The 12,977-nt window shown below is 44.7% G+C and overlaps 1 long non-coding RNA gene across 1 annotated transcript; it reads left to right on the plus strand.

Annotated features, from left to right (window-relative positions):
- The first annotated feature begins 1,707 nt into the window (after positions 1-1,707).
- LOC109704161 lies at positions 1,708-6,262 on the plus strand. Its single transcript, XR_002214197.1, has 2 exons — positions 1,708-1,971; positions 6,024-6,262. It is a non-coding gene; the product is annotated as an uncharacterized LOC109704161 (long non-coding RNA).
- The last annotated feature ends 6,715 nt before the right edge of the window (positions 6,263-12,977 follow it).

Here is a 12,977-nt window from a genome sequence, read left to right on the forward strand (position 1 = left end):
TTCAACCTGCATCAATTCGCTCGATAAATCCGTGTATAGCTTGAATTAGAGTCATAATTCACTACTTATCTTGATAAAGCATAAAAACAACGTAATCCTCTAAGCAATTACAACCACCGCCGTAATGTCACATGTCAAAATAACTTCTGGGCAAATTAACTACTACAAACAACTTCTATGCTCAGATGGAGATCTCGCAGCGAGCACCATATAAACAGCGTCTCCAAAGCATCAAAACAAAGATCACCGTCGCCAATACCAAATCATGAAAGCGGTAGTTTTTCGAGTACCTCTCTAACTGACGGGATGCATACGAGATCACCCTCCCTCCTGGCATCAGCACACACCCCAAGCCCAGATAGGACGCATCACGGCAAACCACATAACCTTCACCTTACACGATAAGGCGAGCACCGGAGTCGAAGTTAATCTCTCCTTCAACTCCTCAAAACACCAAGCACACGAGCGCCGCGCCAAATGAATCTGGCGCCCATCAGCGGCTTATGACTGGAGAGAGAAAAACCCTACAAAGAGAATAACATACTAGGACAAAAAAGCTTCTCGGAACTCAGCAACCTTCAATGAGCATCCCATCTCGTGCTCGGGTACAAGCAGAGTCGGGACTAAGATATGAAATGACCAAAAAACACGTGCTGCCACCGGAACTGCCAGCAATGCCCTCACACCTCAATCGCTGTACCGGTACAACAAGCAGAAGAAGGGCAGATCACGTCCACTCAATGCAGCTATTCACTGCGCAAAACCCTTCAATCACTCTCGAACTTGACCAAAATCTTGTCTAAGCACTCCACAACATGTCGGTCTAGCACCACTGACCAGCACCCGGAATTCATGCACATCACAATGAACCGACTTCGAAGCATTGCAACTGAGAAGGCAGTCACGAAGCGAACCTACGCAATTAGCCACTTAGTGACTTACTCCAGTAACGCGGGCAAAACCGAGCTACGGTCTATCAAACATCGTAACTCAGGTCCAAACGACATTCCAACACTCGAACTCGTCAAAGAGGCCCAGATTAAAGTCATATTACATTACACTTCGCGTCCTACTGTCGGCTGTCAACACAAGATCCTCGAGCGTGAGAAACTGGTACTCTGCTTCTGGATCACATCTAGGACCTAAAGCCAATCTCTCACCAACTTCACGCCAATGAAGTCGCGATCTACACTTCCGTCCATAGAGTGCCTCGAACGGTGCCATCTTGATGCTTGCTTGATAACTGTTGTTGTAAGATACCGAATTTTTAATATAAAAATAAATGTAAATAAAAATAGTGTAAAATACTATTTTTATTGGATTTAGAGAAGTAAAATATAAGTCGGAAACGACTTGTGCTGAAATCGGAACGAAAACAGAATATTCAGAATTTTCTGTGAGAAATGGGACTGAGATTTTAGCAGAAAATGCACAGTGTCAAAAAATTATGAAAATTAGAGAATATGTCAGAATTATTTTTATGAGGCTAGATTTAAAGTTTCATGTCATTCTGACACCCGGAAGGTGAAAAATAAAATCCGACTGCTATCTACTAAAGATTACAGTTCGGTAGAGCTTTCGGTGACCAAAAATGGTCGAAACTGAAAAGTTAAGATATTTTCCGTTTTGTTAATTTAAACCGAGCCTAGCTGTCGAATTTGAGCGAAAACGGACATTCAGAAGTGCTCCAACGAAAAGTATCAGATCTGAACTAAACTGAAGTGTGAATGTTGATGACTTATGGACCTACGGGCAATTGTTACATTGCTTAGTGGATTTCCACTAAGCTGCCAGGCTCCATTCTTATCTTCTTCGTCTTCAACCTGTACGCATGAGAGAGAAAGGGAAAGGAAGAAAAAAGGAAAAAGAGAGAAGAGAAGAAAAATTAATAGGGAAAATTGAGTGGAAATTAGTAGATTTGAAGAAATTGAAGCTCCAGCCCGTGAGGAGCTCGAGTGGCCATGAGTCAAGGTGGGTTATCTTGTAATTTCTTGGTTGGGGATTGATATAATTTCCTAAGTTAATGGGTTGTGAGGTTCTTGAAGTGTTGAGATTGGCTTACTATATACATTTTTAAGCAACCTGTGATAGTAGAGAGTATAAAGGAGCTATAGGTATCATGTATTAGCTTTGGCAACTAGGAATTAGGAAAACTAACCTGCAGGTTATAGAGTCCTTTATTAGGAATGGATGTAAAGCCTCTAAATTAATTAATTTTGAATAGGAATGGATGTAAAGACTCTAAGTTAATTCATTTTGAAGTTTTTGGGCTAGTAAGAGTCGAGTTACTCTATATGCTTTTGTGAAATTGTATAGTAACAGGTTGTTATATTTTCTTGATTAGGGTTATGTTATTTTCCCTAATAAGGATTAAGCTATGGATTCTTAATTGCTAAAGTTAGTAGTTACCATGAGGAAACCTAGAGTAGATTAATCTTAATTCCTGATTAGAGTTTATTGTAATTAACCTAAGGAAGAATTGGAACATGATTATGACAGGAATTTGCATCTATTAGAGGCTAAAACTTGTAGATGCTATCTAATACTAGAACTTATACTAAGCTAGCAGCCCATATGTATAAATTGGAAATTAAATGTAAATATTGATGGGAAATGAAACTTGAGATTAACTTAGGTTGTTACTTTGGTAGGGTCTATGTTTATTTACCCTAAATGTAATACATCGAATTTTGATTACATTGCTAATCTTGATCAAATTGATCAAGATAATGCAAAAAAATAAAATTGGTTTATTCCCAAGCTTAATTGGTAACTTGTGGAGGTTTATGAGCATAATTAGGAAGTGATTAGAAGTATTCGAAGCGAACTAGACGCGCAAAATGGGCTGAAAACTGCTGCTGCCAGCTGTTGTTTAGTGCAGGGACTGATTCATAAACCTGCAGGGACTGATTTGCGAACCTGCAGGGACTGACCTGCGAACTACTAGACTGCAATGCAGTTTCGGTCTTTTAAGGGTTTAAGCTGCAATTTTCTGCTCTTATCTCTTTAACCCAGATGTCTAGCACTTGCCCAGGTACTTGAACAACACTCCACAGCCTTTCATCTCATCTAATTCTCCCTCTCTTTCTCTCTCAACCCAAGAAGAAAACTAGTGAAGGAATTGTTGGAGAAATGGCATGAGCTTTGGTGTTTTGGTCTTATTGGAGCTACCGAAGTGGGAAACCCAGCCTTGGAAGCTTCGAACTTAAGGTAATTAGTTTACTTCTCAGCTGGGGTTTAGTTTATTTGCTCCTTGAGAGAGATTTTTAGGTGAATTAAGCTTGTAGAGGCTTAAAGAGGCTTATGGACCCTTGTTGATAGAATGTATGTATATGTTAATGAAATGTTAGGGTAAAAAGGCTGAAATCGAATGGTTAGATAACTCTGATTTGAGTATGTTCTCGTTCTAAGGAAGTTTGAACCATAAAGTTTAGGGTTTAAAGCTTGTGGATGATGCTATATAAACCTAGCAACGTAGAAACTATGCTAGGGAAAGCATGTATATGTATTTATACTTATGAATGGTTGTTGGGAATAAGAATTTGAGATGGATTAATCCTAAACCCAGGTTTGTAGAATGTTCCCTGTTATGTAAAAGGGTTGAACAAGAGTTTCTTAAGCGCTAAGACCCCAATTGCCATGAACCCTATAGAAATTAGCACTATGCTATATATATATATATGCAAGTATGTATATACATATATATATATATATGCTACTATGCTATTAATAGCACCAAGTCATTGGTGCTACCAAGTTTTTGACCATTGAATTAAGAGATGTGTGGTTAGGATGATGTGGGTCCCCTAGGGTTAAGTGGGTGGTTGGTTGAATAGTATGATCTAACGGATAAAAATGATCAAAAGGGTAGATCTAACGCCGGAAAACTTGGTAGCACCAAGTTCTTCGTGCTATTAATAGCATAGTAGCCGGACTCTACATATATATATATATATATATATATATATATATACATATACATATATATATATGTATATTGTAGTGTTCCTGACATTTGGATAGGATTGACTTCAGTATTAGTGACTGGTCGACATCTCTGGAAAGTGTCGGACTGAGTCGCAGTCAATTCCGTACGAATTGGATGCAAAATTGGACTCGACGCACTCAATTAAGCAAAACTGGAGTTTTGCCAGTTTCGGGCGCCCAGAACATTTTTAGGGTCGCCCAGAAACGAGTGTTGAATTTAACTGAAACTGGAAGCCAATTCGGATCCCATGTTCCGGGCGCCCAGATGTGGGTCTGGAAATTCGACATCGTGAATACCGCTTGCTTCGACGCGTGGCAGGGCGGTAGGTGAGTTCCGCCGGAGCCATTTACGGGTGCAGCACACCGCGAGCGGAGAGTCCGAGGAGCCCGTTTTGTGCAGTCGGGATGTTCTGGTCGCCCAGAACATGGTTCCGGGCGCCCGGAAACGCCCGATTCTGCATGAGTACTGGATAGCAGCTGTTTCTCTTGGGGCTTATCTTATTCCTCCAGCAGCCTATAAATAGATGGAAGGTGACCCTGGTGAGCTTTTTCCTTCCCTTCTTCACAGAGAAGTCCCTTTTAGCATCTCAACACTCGGATTTGCCTCAAATTGCATCAAATTTCCATTGATCCAGCTTGATGGAGTGCTGATTCTGCAGTTCTTCAGCGACGACCTCCAGTGTTTTGGCTCGTGCACGACGTAGGAAGGTCGGATTTCGACGAAACTTGGTTTGCTGGATTCTAGACTTCCAGAGGAATCCACGAAGCCCTGAATTGTAGATTTTGGTTGAGGTTAGCTTGGTCGAATTGAAGTTTTTCTAGACTGCTATTGACTTTGAGCTGAAAATGGGATTTTTGAACTTTTCTTGATGCTATCTTTGTTGGAAGTAGGATTTTGGACCTGAGTTTGATCACCTCTCAGTATTTGCTGGTTTTGGAATTGTTCTCACCTGATTTGGAGATCATTAGGTGAGTTTTGACATTGGAATTGAGAAATCCTAAGCTTAAGGCTGAAATTGATGAATTTTATTGGATTTTGGGTGAATTGTTATATCCAGATCTTGAGGGGCTTTGTTGCTGGTTTGGAGGTGTTTCCAGCAGTGTTGCTTGTGATCCGAGACCCTCTTGCTGCCAGGATTTTCACTAAAGGTGGGTGTATCATCGGTTTCGCTCCTAAGTGCATGTTTAGTCGACGTGTATAGTTCGATTTTGTATATCATGCTTTAATCATCAATTAGCATTTTGGATGTAATATGAATATAAAAGCATGCTGAAATGAATGTTTATATTATACATGTTGGACTTGAAATTCGACTTAGGAGAAAACATGCGTTTTGATCCGTCATATGCTTAAACTACCAGATTTAGCTCTAGGAGCCGAGATTCGATTATATCGTTGCAGTATTAGTGCGATGGATACTTGGGGTAGTTTAGAAGGCATTTACGCTCGTGCTGGGATGCCGAGCTTATTTTTCAGCAGAGTTTAGGCTGTTTCGGGTCGTTGGGTGCCGTTCGGGTTAGCGGTGGACCCAGATTCTTGTTTTGGTCACAGATTGTGCCGAGGGAACGTGGGTTTGGTTTGTAGACCTGTTNCTTTGATATTTATACGTACGTATGAAAATGATTTAAATGGGTTAGTTAACCAATTGGGAGACCAATTGTTATTGAGTGACTGTGATAGGGTTAATAGCCCCTCTGCGTTGGACGTGGGCTGCCCTGACAGTTGACCCCCTCTGCGTGGAGGACCAGGTCATTTCTACTGATGAGGCCTCGAGTAGCAAGTTCCTCCTCGCTGGATGGAACTTGTTTTGCTTACACTCATACTAGACTAGGAGGAAATCTCCTAAGTTGTTATCTGATGTATTGCTTCTTTCAGCTTTGTACAGGCATTGTAGTAGTTACATGTTATAGTGGGTTACTATCTGTTTACTTCTTTTGCCTACATATGCCTGAATAGACCTAGTGGGTGAGTCGGCGAGGTCGGCGGCCGAACCCACTGGGAACTTTTAGTAGTTCTCATACCACTAACCATGCAGGTTCTAGCTCGTGCGAGGTGATCGAGGATCGTGGTATGGACAGCGTTCCATAGATAGTGGACATCCATTGAGTATAGTTGTACCTTATTTATTTCATCTATTTATAGTCAATGAAAGCAAATGTAAATTATTCATTTGAGAAATGGCAATGTATATATTGGAAGAATGAATGTAATAATTATGTAAGCTTTGTATTTGATTTAAAGTAATTAAGATACAATGTATGAATGGTTTAGTTAGTTTACTTTCACTTGTGCTTGTTGCCTGCCCTCGTGCAAGCCATGTATATTGAAATATTCTTCTGGGATTATTTCTTTCTTTATACATGTAGCTATAATTGTTGAGCCTTGGGCGGACAGGGGAGGTGCTGTCCGTTCGGCGTCTGTGTACGGGCCCGGATCGACCAAATTGGCGATAGCGGGACGTGACATAATAAACCCCTTGTCAAGTAGATCCTGCAACTGATCTCTCAACTCCCTCAGCTCGGCCTGCGCCATGCGATACGGGGCCTTCGAGATTGGCGCATTCCCGGGAATCAAGTCTATCATGAACTCGATCTCCCAGTCTGGCGGCATCCCCGGTAGCTCTGCGGGAAATACATCTAGGAACTCCAGCACCACCGCCAATTCTTCAAGAATCGGAACCACCCGATCTACCTCCACAACGGTCGCCAAATAAGCCGTACAACCGCTGTTAACCAACTTCCTGGCTCTTATCGCCGATACCATCGTGGCGAAACACGAGCTCTTGCAAGCTCGATACGTGAACTCCTCGTGTCCCGGCTCCCGAAATGTGATCACTCTAGTCTTGCAGTCAATGGATATATAATACTTCGAGAGCCAGTCCATGCCTAATATGACATCGAACTCTTTTAACCGCTTAAGCACCAATAAATCGACTAGCATAACCCAGTCGCCTACTTGTACAGGGCACGCCAAACACCGCTTCCTAACAATGAATGATCGCCCGGGTCCCTCTACATGCCAGGTATTCTCCCCCAGACGAATCTCGATATCATGCTCTTGGGCAAACGATCGGCTAATGAATGAGTGAGAAGCGCCTGTATCAAAGAGAGCTCTCACTCGAACACCGCTAACTAAAATCATACCTGCCACCACGTTGCGCTCCTCGGCTTCGGTGGGTTCCTCAACTTGCACTTGAGTGGCATACATCCGGCCGCTCGGAGTCGATCGCGCTAGTTCAGGTTGGCGTGGCGCCACCGCACGTCCAGCCGACGCCGCAGCAGGTGGAACCCCATAACGAGCCGGAATTGCCGGGGCCGATGTAACAGACGGAGCAGGCGAAGCCCCTCCCTGAGGACAGTCGCGTGCAATGTGTCCGGCTTGCCCGCACTTAAAATACTTCCCTCAGCGTTGATCACATACACCGGGTCGGTGGTCTCCGCCGCAAAAGATACACCGTTGCGCTCCACAGCCCTTTGATTGCAATCGTGGATACTTCGGGGGCCTTCTGGAACTCGATTGCCCCCTCGAACCACCGCCCGGTCGCTTTCTCCCTTTGTCCTTCTCGAACACCTCGCGATCCTCTCGCTCGTAAGCGTTCCTGTGCTCGATCCACAAGGCACGGTCCAAAGCCTCCGCAAAAGTGTGGAACTTGAAGGCATGCACCGTCCAAAACACTCCGGGTCGGAGTCCCCTGACGAAGCAATCCGCACGGTCTTGCTCCGTTGTCGCAACGTCCGGGACACAGTTCAAAAGATGGGTGAACTCCCGCTCATACTCCCGAACCGTGCAGTTGCCTTGCTTAAGCTTCCTGAAGTCTTCCCGCATCTTCCTTTTATCGCTGTCGGGAAAGTACTCCGCGAACATCAATCTTCGGAACTCCTCCCAATCAATCGGGGGAAGATCCGGAGATCGATCCTGTTTCACTCTCTTCCACCACACCGTGGCCCGCTTATCGAAACAATGCGCGGCCAGATTCACCTTGTCCCGCTCCTCAGTATAAATGTCCTCGAACAGGGTCTCCATCGAGGCCAACCAAGTCTCCACCGTCCAAGGATCAATCACTTCTCCGTCGAACGTGGGCGGGTGGAACTTCGTGAACCTTGTGAGAGCCGTGTATCCACGCTCTCGCTCCGCCTCCTCAGCCGCTACCCTGGGCGTAGGGGAACTAGACACCGCAGGAGGAATATCCACCGGTGGGGGTTGCGCGCTACTACCGGAACCGGCGCATCGCCCCACCTTCAGCCGCATTGGGAGCGCGAACCAAAGGCGCAGGCGGATCGCGGCCTTGACCAACTGCCGCAACAGCCGCCGCTGCTTGATGCTCCATAAGCTCTTGGAGCCGATCAAACCACCCTGCTAGCGCAGCAGCTTGCGCTGGCAACTCCTGTACCTCGCTAGGCCCAGCTGGCTCTGGCGCCACCGAAGGCACAGCTGGCTCGGGCACCTCTGGAGGTGGTGCCGGAGCAGTCCCACGCACGCAACGTCTCTTCGGTGCCATAAGCTCCTGAAACGCAAATAGTTGATTAAATACTTAACCCAACAACGTCTTCGCAATTACAAGACCAAACGATTTAACAACATCAATCAGACGGTAGCTTGCAAGCGTACTCGTTCTCAACTCTCGGTGTCGTGTTGTCGGCCGCCAACACCATCACCTTAAGCTAGGAACTAGTACTACTCAAGTCATCTCTAGGAATCCCTAGAGTCTCAACACCAAGTTCGACCAAATCAATTAGCTTCCGCCACGTCATAGGTTCATGTCGCACTCATGCACCTATAACCTTACGGTTCACCGTCCTAGAGTCTCCTAGGTCAGTCCTAGAGTCTCTCTTTTGCTTGTTCTTACTCGCTTTGATACCACAATTGTCACGCCCCCACCCCGAGACCACTACCCTTTTTGGTCTGGTTCGGGCGCGGCGAACAGATGCCGAACGAACAGCAACTCCCCTGTCCGCCCAAGGCTCAAACGATGAGATCATGTACACAAGTTCCCAGGAAATACACTTGATTACATACATGATCAAACAACGATAACGAAGCACAAACAGTGCTTATCAATCAAGAGCAAGCAACACGAGTAAAGCATACAAGTGGTCCAAAGAGAGATACTTAACTACTGAATTCATTAACTTTGATACAATTATTTCATCTTTTACATTCTTCCAAACATATGTACAATCACTCTCAAAACCTCACCCTATACATCATCTACTCTCAAACATAAGTACAGGGTAGAGCTAATGCAAAGAGGAAGTAAAGCTTTGTACTAATACCACTAGGGCGCTATGCCCTTGCCACGATCCTTGCGCTCGCCGGGGACACTCGAACTCGGACCTGTAGAGAGTGGGGTGAGAACTATCTTCCATAGTTCCCAGTGGGTTCGGCCGCCGACTCCGCCGATCTCCCCACCAGGTCTAAGCAGGCATAGAGAGACAATAGACATATAGATAGACATTTGTAATTGAAAGCATTGGCAGTATTTAAGCAAATATATATACAAACATCTAACTATGCATCAATCTATAATAATGCATGCATGCACATCATAGTGAAACTTGTAGCTATCATACTACTATGCAGAAAAACCATGGGACTCATCAGGTTACCCAATCTCTCGGCGAACTCGAGGCTCGCTCACAATCTCACGTATGTAAGTCTCATAGGGGAGGAGACTAACTGTTCAACTACCCTCGAGACCGCCTGTGGATAGCTACAATGGTCCAAGGGCAGCTACACTGGCCCCCTCTCATGTGACAACCTCCGGAGTGCACTACCTGTGTGGAGCTACCACCACAGGCGCAGACAGGCTATGTGAGCTCGATCCAAATCCTCATAAACTGGGAACATCCTATCAACTAAGAATAGTATCATCATATATGCGAGCAATACCATACTCGTCACTCTAGTGTTACCAACCACACTAAGGTTCTCATAGCTACTCACTAAGGTTCTCATAGCTACTCATTGTAGGTTGACATTAATTAGATGCCACTCATCACAGGTTAACATTAACTAGATGCCACTCGTCAAGGTTCAATGTTCTCATACACTAGTTATTCCATACTAGGTTCTCATTCACATAACACATTCATCACATATAGGGTTAACTATCTCATGTTCAACTCATGCATACTAGGTTCGACACTATATCCACGAAACTAAGCTAACACTAGCATGCAATAATTTGTAACAATTACATTCAGCACCCTATAATGCGATATCACAATATGCATGTCACGCTCCGGGGCTCAGCGGAAGCCTACCCGGTGCGTGCCCAGACCCGCCATACGTCTAAAACATATAAGGCGTCTACAAAAATTTCGATAGATAAAACAATAATACAAGAGATCTAGTGATATCAGAGCATTGTATAACTAGTTCTATAACAAGGAAAGGACATAGAGCTGAAAGTCCACTACATAAAAACATAAAATAAGTACAATAGGGATCCCATAACAAGTGCTAAAAGGAGTACAAGGTGGTCTCTCTATACATGGTACAAAACCTCTCCCTCTCTCCCAAAATATAAAATGGAGGAGTAACCACCTAGCGCAAAAGAACTCTCCGCGAGCTAGCTACGCGACACCCTTGCCGCGATCTCGTGCCTCCGCCGGTGCCGAAGGCTCTTAAAAGGAAACATAGAAACCCGGGCGTGAGAACTATTAAATAATAGTTCCCAGTGGGCAATTACTGACTTCAGTGAAATGCACCACTAGGCCCGAAATATAAAAGAGGGTCAGTGTACATTATAACAAAAGCGATAAATGCCACTGTAAGTAAATAAATAAACGAGTAGCCCAATAAACATTGGATACCTCTAACTTGCATTAATTCTACATAAGTAAGCGAGAACAAACTACTAGCTATATGCAAATTGAACACCCACATATAAAGCATGATTATGCAACTACCCAAAAGTACACACAATGCTAGTAGTAATAGATGTCATTGTGTTTACTATTTCTAGTCCAGTCCACTTTAACAGTTATAAGGTTCACATAGCATGTTCTGTCACCAAGTCCCATCATATATGACCCACCCGAAGGCGGTCTGCCTGCGCCGTGCCTAAGGGCCCCGTGGTAGTCAACATCCCGCACTCTAGGGATGGAGCCTCCCGCCACGGCAATCCACTTCGGCGCAATCCCGCACGGAGCGAGGCATATGGTCGCGGAATGCGTTACTCCGGAGTGCCGGTTGTAGAGAGCGCACCCTCACGAGCATGTGCGAGATGCAGCACCAAATGCGCAAGAAGCAATGATCCGTCTCACAGTACCAAGTCCTTATGTCAACCAATATGGAATATTCAAAAGCTTATCTCAATGGCCTATCTCTATGTCAATCATGGTTCCTTAACATGGAATTATAGCAGATACGTAGTGGCCTCCATCAATTGTCTCTATGTTGCAGTGTTAACAGTTTGCTAGTTCCAGAGTGCCGCTTAATGACACTTTTGTTTCAACGAGTTCCGTGCACGGCCATTAATATGTTCATGATGCGTAATCACTCAAACTCTGAGCATGGAGACATGTTCTCAACTTGCAAAACAAGCACTATCCACAATGCATGCATCTTACACATATAAGACTCTATATATGGAGTACAATTTTTCGATTAGGAGGGCATGCATGTTTAAGTGTTCTAAAATTCACATAATCAGTGATTTAGCATAGAAAAATGAATTCTAAAAAAGTTTTACAACAAGTACAAAGAGAATTAGGGGCCATTGTCGCCCCATTTCCCGAAGCCAACACCCACCGATGACGACGGACTCCTGTTCGCTCCAACGAGGGTGTCCTCTGTCTCCTATTAACCCTACAGGATGTGAAACGAAGAGTTACAACATCGGAGTGAACAACTCCTAGGTAAACATTAACTCAAGTACGAAGAAAAAAAAGGCGCCGAAACTCACCTTGTGAGGTGAGATCTTCTCTAATCTCCAAATGGGAGTGAAAACCCTTTCAAATCCAACCTAATGGAAGCCTCTAATCCACTCATCTAGCTTCAAAGCCCTAGATTCAAAAATGCTGCCCAATTTAAGCCTAAATCTCATCTAGGGTTTTTCATCACAAAGAGCAAATAAAAATCAATTAGAGGAAGGAGGAATGAGCTACTAACCTTTAAGAAGCTTCAAACAAGGATCAAAATCCTATCAAGATGGGATCTCCCGTCACCCAAGCTCCAAGATCAAGCCTCCAATGAGTGGAAAGCTTCCAACAAGCAAAAGAGCAAAGAGGAGGGTTTAAAGTCCAACCAAAGAATCCAAGCTAAAAAGGGATAAAATCCAAAGAGATGGTGAGGAAGGGTGCCCTACCTTCTCCTCCCTGTGATCTGAGCTCAAGAGGTGCCCTAAGGGGCGTGGGTGCTAAATAGATTAGACACAAACGCGAAAAATCCCCTGCAGTTCGGACTGCACGAAAACTGCCTCCTTGTACCGGTATACGGGCTCTTGTACCGGTACAAGGCCCACGAAAATGCAAACCCGAGGCTCGGGTCGCGGGGTCTGCGGCTCTGTACCGGTACAAGCCCGATGGCTCTACCGGTACAACCATCAACCTTGTACCGGTACAAGACCAGTCTTGTTCCGGTACAAGCTCTGCTGCAGGCTACCCGAGAGCTGACCAAAAATTCCGATTTTGGGATTTTGGTGCCAAGTCTCACTCCAACATCCTCGGGATGCGTGCCAGGGGTCGGAACATTATCAACGACCCTCCAAACACAGTGAAAAAGCTCCAAACACAGATCAAACACTCGAATTTTGCGATTTGCAAGATCCAGTGCATTACATTGCACTTGATCAACATGATGACTTAGACATAGGGAGCAGTTCAACTGCTTCGGGATGGCACCCCCCACCTCTTAGTAGTGCCACGTAGCTAGTAAACTCGATGCCGCGATCCTTGGTCGTCACCTTGACTCTTCAGGCCAACACAAACCCTCGGGCGCTTGTTTCGGCGATATCTTCGCACTCGTCGGTCGTATCGACGAACCG

This window comes from Ananas comosus, unplaced genomic scaffold (assembly GCF_001540865.1).
Source record: "Ananas comosus cultivar F153 unplaced genomic scaffold, ASM154086v1, whole genome shotgun sequence".
Taxonomy (NCBI): domain Eukaryota; kingdom Viridiplantae; phylum Streptophyta; class Magnoliopsida; order Poales; family Bromeliaceae; genus Ananas; species Ananas comosus.